This window comes from Aotus nancymaae, unplaced genomic scaffold (genome assembly GCF_030222135.1).
Source record: "Aotus nancymaae isolate 86718 unplaced genomic scaffold, 86718_ANA_hifiasm-v0.15.2.pri h1tg000040l, whole genome shotgun sequence".
Taxonomy (NCBI): Eukaryota; Metazoa; Chordata; class Mammalia; order Primates; family Aotidae; genus Aotus; species Aotus nancymaae.
In genome coordinates this window covers 43,548,334-43,558,315 of record NW_026988454.1, presented here as the reverse complement: position 1 = coordinate 43,558,315, position 9,982 = coordinate 43,548,334, and the positions used below count along the sequence as shown (strand labels likewise).

At 35.3% G+C, this 9,982-nt stretch overlaps 1 protein-coding gene across 5 annotated transcripts in view; it reads left to right on the top strand.

Moving 5' to 3' along the window:
- NKAIN2 (sodium/potassium transporting ATPase interacting 2) overlaps positions 1 to 9,982 on the top strand; it is a 1,034,673-nt gene that overhangs the window by 74,610 nt on the left and 950,081 nt on the right. The window lies entirely within an intron of this gene.

Below are 9,982 nucleotides of genomic sequence, written 5' to 3'. Positions count from 1 at the left end.
GTTACAATAACAACTAGAAATGTGTTTTTGTTTTGGTTCAGAATTTATTAGAAATCTGTCTCTTGTTTTTTCTTTTGGTATTCTGTAGGCCTAATATTATTTAACATATAAATTATTCTATTTTTATTTTCCCAGGAAGTGCATTTAAAATCAAGTATGCATATTAAAATTTATTAAATGCCTTTTTAGTTTCTATTGAATTTGTCACTTTTTCTTTGACCTGTTACTATGCAACATTTGCTAGGTAGATTTCTGAATGTTAAACCATCCTTGTATTATTGGGATATTCCTTACCTGGTCATAGTAGCTGAAGCTTTTAATGTATTAATGAATTTAGAATACTTATATTTTATGACACATATTCATCTATAATTGGAATTTTAGATGGATATATGGAATGCATGGGAAATAGATTTCAAGCCAACCACAGTCCTTCAGTAGTAATAATTCTCAATATGTTGAGAATTACTGCAAAGTTGCAGGATCAGTCCCATGTACTCTAGGTAATGTTGGAATGTGCTAAGTGGTGACTGAACGTCCCGTAGACTGAGGTCTGTATTTGCATGCTTGTATCTTTCATGTCTGCCTCCTCCTGCTCCTGCCCCTGTTCTTCAATGCTATTTTGAGCAAATGTTGATGTTGGGAGTGGAGTTATGCTTCATTAAATTAATTAGTTAAGTTTTTATACACAGTCAAATTATGCAGCACAGCCTTTAAAACTCTGAGAAGTTTTCAGTAAACATTTTCTGGGGTGATTTTCAAAAGTAACTTTTGATAATTATTTTACTGTATTTATTTGTTTATTCAATTTAGTTAATTTTGGCTTTTATTAATTTGCAATTATCTAGATTTTCTAGAAAAATACATAGTATTTTCTGAGGTAATTTTCCCCTTATTACTGCAAAATAACTTTCATATATACACCTTTCCATTTCTTACTGAATTAGTCATTTCCTCCCTTTTACTAGGTTCGACTATTCTATTATTATTTTTTAAAGACATCAAACCTTTATTCAGTCAGTTGTCAAGACCTGTCATTGTCAACCTTTTAATTTTGTCTGGACTTCTATTTTTATTGTATTGCCATTGATTTCTTCAGGTTTGCTTTTATTTGTTTTTGTTTTTTGTTTTGGTTTACATTACCAGAACCTTTAAAAACCCTTTTCTTTCAGACTAGACACCATGTTGTGTTCAGGGTAATTTTTCAAACTCCAGATATGAGAATATATTCATTTTTTAAAATTTTGAATTAGTCTTTCTCTTCAGGATAAACTTCAAGTCCTGTAATATGGTTCCACCCACTACTTATGCTCTGAATGCTGCCTGTCTTTGAACTGTTTCCTTCCTTCCTATACGCTATGGCTTGGCATTGCTGGACCTGTAATGCCCATCTCTCCCCTGCCTCTCCTTCGTTCTCCCTTCCTACCTGCCCCTCCTCCCTGCACCACTCATAGCCTTGCCTACCTGGTGGTAAGCTACTACTCAGAAGTTCACTCAAAAATGACTTCTGCATGTTTGGTTTTTTCTGCCCTCACTCTCAGACATAGTACTTTTTCCTATGTTCTTCACTCTGCTTTTTTTTCTATTACAACAATGAAAATGAGTGGCTTTTTGTTTTTTTAGAAGACTGTTTTCTTTAAAAAACCTTTTAACCTCTAAGGCTTAGAAAAGAAATAGTGTATACTATGACATGCAAATAATTTTATTGAGAGTTCTCATGATTGTATTCCGTTTCTAGGCATTGTCATGTTCTTGGGAGCTGTGTCAAACCGTTGGGGCTAGAAAGTCATCACAGCTATGCCCTCAGTTCAAGATCAAATGGAACTCAATATAAATATTCCAAATGCTTTTTGTGACTATGCCTCATGTCTGCTGCTCAGATGTGTCTATTTATGTAGTATGCTTATCTTGTCTCAAATAGGTAAATTTAGAGGATATAGTTGATCCGTAATGCAGAATTTCATATTCTGTCCTGTATGTTCTGGCCCATCCCCTTTTGTATTGGGGTGAGGGCTAAGTTGCTATAACAAAGAAACAAATCTGAAATACAGTGGCTTTTAAGAACATATCAATTCTCATTGCCCATGTAATAATCTTGAAATGAGTGCTCCTGGTCCTTGACACAGCTCTGCTCCTGGTGGTCATTCAGGAGCTCAGATTCTTTCTACCTTGTCTTTCCACTGTCACCTAATGACATGTTCGAAACTAGGACACGAGCACCTCAGTGTTCTAGCTAATAGAAAGGGGGAGCATCTGTTTTGAGAGCCCCCAGCTAAATTAGGGTTCCAGTACCAGAGCAATTGGCAACCCTGCCTTCAAGGGAAATAATGGGGCGCTGGACAGACATGGGTGTTTCCGCTGTGTCTTTCACAGGATACTTCTTTCACACGGTGGACAGCATGATGCCCCTTTGTCCCACTTGTGACCAGGGGATCCCTCACACAGACAACCTGTTAATATTGGCAGACACCCTTATGACTCTTGTCTGACCTGTGTTCAGTTTATGCTTGCCTGACATTTCTCTGGTGCTGGGAGTCTGACCTCATGTTTTCCCTGTTGTCTTGGAGAAAACCCAGGTTGGGGCAACCCCTGGTTCTTCAAATGGAGGGAGAAAATTCCATATAATACTACAGTAGCAAGAAGTTCAAAGATTTTTACTTAGAGATCCTGGGCAAGAAGGGCACAATGACTTGTGTAGAGTCAGGCAGAGTCAGTCGGGGCAGAAGAGCACGAGGCATCTTGCAGTATACGTAAGGGACTAGAGCATGGGTCATTAAGTTATCACTATGTAAAGGATAAAGCAGGAAAGCAGGGAGCCCAGTTTGTTAGGCGAGAGAGAAGTTATCTCTGTCCACTGGCTTGTGCCATTTGGGTGTGGCCTAGAACTGGAAATATGTCAAGGTTGAGTGAACCCTGCTGCTGATAGAACAAAGTTAAACTTCAGGCTGGGCGCAGTGGCTTGAACCTGTAATCTCAGCACTTTGGGAGGCCAAGGTGGGCAGATCATGAGGTCAGGAATTTAAGACCAACCTGACCAACATGGTGAAAACCGGTCTCTAACAAAAATACAAAATTAGCCAGGCGAGGTGGCAGGCACCTTTAATCCCAGCTACTCGGGAGGCTGAGGCAGGAGATGGGAGGCAGATGTTGCAGTGAGTCAAGATTGCGTTACTGCACTCCAGCCTGGGTGACAGAGTGAGACTCTGTCTCAAAAAACAATAAATAAATAAAAGAAAGAAAGTTAAAATTCCATTCAAAATGAATGCCAAGGTTACATACAATTATAAGAATTCACTACAGGATCCCAGGCCCAGAAATGGCACGTATAACCACTTCTGCTTGAATTCATTTAAAGAGACCTTAGTTACGCAGAAATACCTGCACGGGAGGCTTCAAAATATAGCTTGGCAGCTGTAGCACCATTACTGTTGAAGGAGAATATGGATGATCTGCTAGCCACTGCCATCACACATCTCTACTCCAAGAACTGCATATTTGGCAAGAATAATTTGGGCCTTAATGTATTAAAAGGAACTCTAAAGAGATGGAAGCACAGAATGTGTCATTGCCTTTATTTTAAAACTACCAGTTAGTTAGAACTTGTCAGAATAAAAACATTGCTTATTTAATGTATCTCAGTATGCTTTGGTTGAATCACTTGAATATAATCAAAGGTTGAAGTACTGGTTTTCAGACTGTATAACCATAAAAAATAAAGGTGTTTACTTTTAAATTTTTCATCTTCAATTACTCTGCAACTGTAAAAAGTTATGTTTGATAGAGTGGCAAATATTTCTCTAAAAGCAACTAATTCAGAGAGATTCTTTAGTCAGTTTTAGTGTGAATGAAAAGAATTACCAGATATAATTCTGTCGATTTTCATCACAGTTATATTAAAGGGTGGGCAAGGCTGTGAGCAACAAAAAAGCTTAACAGGACCCACTAATCATGTACTGAGTTAGGTGTGCGGCTAGAGATTTTATTCTTTTTTTTTTTTTTGTGAAACTGAGTTTTGCTCTGTCGCTCAGGCTGGAGTGTGCAGTAGCACAATCTTGGTTGACTGCAACTGCTACCTCCCCGGTTGAAGCGATTCTCCTGCCTCAGCCTCCCCAGTAGCTAGGATTATAGGCAGCCACCACCAGTCCCAGCTGTTTTTTGTATTTTTAGTAGAGATGGGATTCCACCATGTTGGCCAGGCTGGTCTCGAACCCCTGACCACAGGTGATCCTCCTGCCTCAGCCTCCCGAAGTGCTGGGATTACAAATGTGAGCCACCGCACCCTGCCACTAGGGATTTTATTCTAAAGAATGAGTCAGAAAAATAGAAACAAGTTTGTAAAGAGCAAGAATGGTTTCATCTCTTCTGACTGAATGAGAACCCAAGTAGGGCAGAAGGACAAGCAATACAATATGTTAAATGAAATGAGGCAGTTTACAGTGAAAACTGATGGAGTGTATCTAGTGTCATAATTTGGGTTGCTCAGTAAGGAACTAGTTTGGTGTCACCTCTGTAAAGATATATTAGCCAATGGATTGCATGGAAAATGCGTTATCTTCTTTTCTTAAGAAATTGTTTTCAGAGTCGGTTTTGTGTTTATTCCCATTTTAAAATGTTTTCTGTTTGTGGATTTCATATATAATGATTTACCATAGTAATAAAAAAGATGGGAGTTCAAAGCATGAAATCATATTAGTATAGCTCTCTGATGACTAATACGACAGAAAAGTGAGACTGATGTTTCATTCTGAAAACACTATCATGACGTATCTATGAAACAAACTCATAAATATGTTAGATTGTGTGTGGACCTTCTGTCATACATAAATATGACACGTTTAGACATATTCTGTAGATCTTTAACATGGTGCATTACTTAAATTCGGTGGTATTATTTTTAAATTTCAGTATACCATATCACTAAAATAGAAGGATTCCATATCTTAAAATCTGGATTAGCATGTTTGTGATTAATTATATTTGAACTCACATAATTCATAGACTAAAAATCTATGAATATTTTTGAGAAATTAAAGAGATTGTTAAAATTTTTCATGTCACCAGCATTCATAATCAGTAATTTCCACTGTCTGTTAGGACCAATATCCTTATATTTCTCGCTTTTAAGTCCTGTTTTAAATTTTTGCACAGTAAAATATATCAAATATATATTTACAATAAAGTTACATGTATATGTAGTCATAAATTGGGTAAACCCAGGTACAAGACATTCAGGGACTTTGGCTATTAATTATTAAAAAAAAATTACTGCTTTGGATATGAGGTTGAAAGAGAGGGCATGAGTCCCTTTACATCTCATTTTTTAAAATCTTAATGAGATCAACTTATCACTAATGTCCTTTCAAATCACTCTAAAATAGGGACATACATTTCATTTTGATTTTCAATGATTGTTTATAAATCTTTATATAAAATTAATAGCAGGAAGTAATCTGCAGGTCCTGTTAATGAATTTGAATGCAAAATACTGTGGGTATTATAGTTAATTGACTTTAATAAGAGTGTCATACATTATTTAAATAGAATTTATATTTTATTTCATATATGTGTATGTTTGGGGGACATTTTTAATAACTTACTTTTGAGTGAACAAAAATGCAAAAATGTTTCTTTCAATAAAATGTTGCCAGTTTTCTACTGTATCACTGCTGTCATTGTGTAAAGATTGGATAACTGGAATTTTACAGCACAAATTTGTAGTCTATTAATTATAATGATTTATTTAATATTTAATAAGAGCATCACAGAACCTTGTAAAAGTTGAAATGAAAAGACCAATTGTTTAAGGAGAAGAAAAACAAAACAAAACAGAATATGTAGATGTAGTTGGATTCCACGTAACTTTCTCATCATGTTCGTAAATTCACAGAACACCACAGTCAGCCAGAAACTAAGCTGATGAAATGTCGAGTCTTCTTGTTTGGTCTGAGGTGTGTGTGCGTGTGTGTGTGTATTATACACACTCTGATATAATTTGTGTCCTTGCCCAAATCTCATGTCAAATTGTAATCCCCAGTGTTGCAAGAGGGGCTTGGTGGGAGGTGGTTAGATCATGGAGTCCATTTCCCCTTTGCTATTCTCCTAATTGTGAGTGAGTTCTAATGAGGTCTTTTAGTTTAAAAGTATGTGGCACCTCTCTCTTTTCTCTTTCTCCTGCCCAGCCATGTAAGATGTCCCTGTTTCCCTTTCACCTTCTGCCGTGATGTTCGTTCCTGAGGACTCCCCAGCCATGCTTTCTGTAAGCCCCCAGAACCATGAGCCAATTAAAACTCTTTTCTTTAAAAATTACCTAGTCTCAGGTATTACTGTTTTTAAAATTATTATTATTTTTTTAATGTTATTTTAAGTTCAGGGGTAGAAGTGCAGGTTTGTTACATAGATAAACTTGTGTCATGGGGATTTGTTGTACATATTATTTCATCACACAGATATTAAGCCTTTTACCTATTAGGTGTTTTTCCTGATCCTCTTCCTCCTCCCACCCTCCATCCTCTGAAAGGCCCCAGCATGTGTTGTTTCATTCTATGTGTCTATGTGTTCTCTTCATTTAGCTCCCATTTGTAAGTGAGAATATATGGTACTTGATTTTCTGTTCCTGTTGCTATGAATAATGGCCTCCAGCTCCATCCAGTCCTTGCAAAGGACATATTGCATTCATTTTTGTAGCTGCATAGTATTCCATGGTGCATATGTACCCCATTTTCTTTACCCTGTGTATCTCTTTAGAGAAGTGTGAGAACAGACTAATACACACACATTTTCATTCATTTTAAGGAAACAAACATAGGAATAAAGTAGTAATTGGAAAGACTGAAGTAGATAGTAATGGAAAGATTTTCCTAAGCTGTCTCTCTCTTGTGTGTGAGTGTTTCTTGAAGTAATCCCTTATACTGTTAATTATCCCTAACACCATTGGTTAGTTCAATTAATCTTCTAATAATTTAGCTTAAAGAAAATTAGCAATGATAAGGTTGGTTGTGAATCCTACAATTTTGTATTTCTGATAATTTGTTTGATACTTTTTAGGTTAACAGTTTATACACAGTAAAATATTTCATTACAGGCATTACAAACACTGCATGTCCACTGGTCATGATATTAGATAAGACTTCATTCAACACACTGATGACCAAGTCTGTGACAAAATAAAAATGGTACTCTATTGTACATTAGGTTACTATTTCAGCTGTGCAACAATGTCTTGATTTACCTTGATCATTTCAGTCATTTTAACAGTGTATATATTTGTAGTTAATTGATTGTAGTAAATATAGCTCATTCTGTTGATTATCACTGTTCTATATGCCTATTAGAATTCTCATTATCTCAGGTACACTTTTAGGAGGCAGTTTTAACCTACTAAATTCACAAGGTTTGGTCCGGTTTTAAGTGACGAAGGAGTAATATTGTACTCACAAATAAAACTTTTAAAACACTTTACTTGATTTTGGGCTAAACTTTTAATATATTTAATCATATAGCAATGTATTAACATTTTTTGTATGCATATTTATCCCCAAGTCCTGTATTCTGGATGCCTTTGCCTTCTTTCTGAACAATGTCAAATGGTTCCAGTGTGATTTCACTTTTTAATTAGGCTGCAAGGACAGTTGGCCCCTGATAGGATTATGGGATGGCTTTGTATAAAATCTGCTTCTGATTAGCAGCTACAAGACATTGGCATCCTACAGTTTTGATCTTTATCTCTTATTAGTTATTCTGATAGTTCTCTACAACTATATTACAGTCATTTCTAATGCATTGATATTGAAAAAGGAAGAAAGGTGTTTAGGTAGGAATTTTTGTCATTGATCAGATTTTGCATGTTTTTGTTTCCTGAGAAAGTTTTATATTGGAAATAGTTAATATTTAGCTTGAAAATATTTCAGCATAAATAATTAATGTGATAGGCACATGATCATGGTTAATGGAGTTTTAAGAGCAGTTGGGAATGACTCTAAATTTTAAATTTGAGACCAATGTGTTTTTTGTGATGCAAGAAAAGCTACCAGTCTAAGGAAGTACAAGAAAGAGATTTTTGAGCTATATAATATTATCCACATATTGATTTTCTAGACTTAAGTAGCAGGCCAATCAGAGGTCATCTTTAGTTCACCATTACCTCTTATTTAGTATGAATTTTCCATTTTGCACATGCATATAAGAAATACAATTAAAAATGGTACATTAGGAAAGGTAAAGAACTTTACTTGGCTCTTTCTTTACATTGCCTTAGTGACAGTAGCCAATTAGGAATGAAAAATCCAGGTGAGATAGAGCAGTGATAAAAAACAACAATAAGAGTTCCCCCAACTAGAAAAATGCATTTTAAAAAGAGGCAATACGTATGGTTAATAAACAGATGAAAAACTTAAAATTCACTCATATTAAAAGACAGGCAGATTAAATTACTTTTACCCATCAGATTAGCCAGGACAAAAGCATGGACTTTGGCGATGATGAGGCGTATATAGATCTGCTGGTGAAAGTAAATGTATGCACAACATTTTGATTTGATAGTTTGGCAGCGGTTGCTAAAAATATTTAATGTTTTCATACTTTTTGATAAAGCTTTTTATTTTTAGAAAACTTCTGTAAATCAAAATGTCGAAATACACATGATAATTTCTTTATAAGTATATATTTGTAGAGTATTATATTACCTCCACATGATGGCATATTTTGTAGGCATTAAAATGATATTATGAAGAATATTAAAGAAGTACACCCAGTACATAGTGTTAACAAGGACACGAAATATATATACCTTAGTATCTAAGTCCTGTAAAAATATATGTTTACATAGGAAAAAACTTAGAAGGAAAATACAGGATGCTATCAAGCCTGTGTTTTCCTCTGGAACTATGAATTTCCTACAAGAATGTTAATTATAGTGATCTAATGAAAATTGCTGATTGAACAAAGAAGTGAAAACTAAACTCAAGCCAATATATGACTACTCTTCTATGTAGAACATGTTGACTGGAAAGGGGAAGCATATAAAGTTAATTTTTGATGGAACTGTTCACAAAAGTAGCAACTTTAATTTAATAAAAAGAAAAATCAATCAGTTGATCAGTTCTTTCAGAACACTATAACATTTTTTCAGTTGCCCCAACTGCAATTATTCCTCAATTGACTGTATTGACGAGCTGCTTTGCAGTTGTTTAGATGTGTTTTTGGAGAAAAAAATATTGCCAAAAAATACTTAGTGAAACTTAATAACAGGGCACAGTGGGAGGTCATTAAAATGAATCCTCTTGCTTGGTTGAGGCAATGTATCGGAATGCAGATCTTATTGATTTACTGCAAATATCTGTATGAAAGTGAGCCCATATATTAAAATCTATGTATTATAGAAGTCAGAATACAAATTTGTTTGATAGAGTTTTGATGAACAACCAAGCTGATTAGACTACTTTGTAGTTAGTGGGTCATCTTTAGATTTCTCTCAAGCATTCATTACACAGAAATTCATTAACTAATGACTTTAACTATTTTATGTCCCTAGTGGGCACTTAGAAGAAGAATTGGCAGTTCTGTACTTTGCCTCGAAGCTGCTTGTAATGATGAGTCTGTATTTGTGACATCTAGTGGAAATAGATTATCCACTCAGATATGACATGCTATTGTTCTTCATGGTTAAGAGGCTTACATTTCCAGGTTTCACTTTATTGTGTTATTTACTCATATAGTTTCTTTACAGTAACACTGTTTTAGCACAGTTATCTTTACATAGCGCAGCCATTTTCAACAGTAAAACCAGATGGAAAAATCAGGGATAATTGGTGATGAGCTGGATCAATTAAAGGGTGTTAAATCTAAAGCAGGTTGTGCTGTGTCCTTTTCTATGTACCTTCAATTCTTGGTACCTTCATTTCTTGCACGCCCACTTTTTTGTTACCCTGTTGCTCATGCTCTCAACCACTGTAAATACACCGAAGGTCAAAAGCTCTAAATTGCA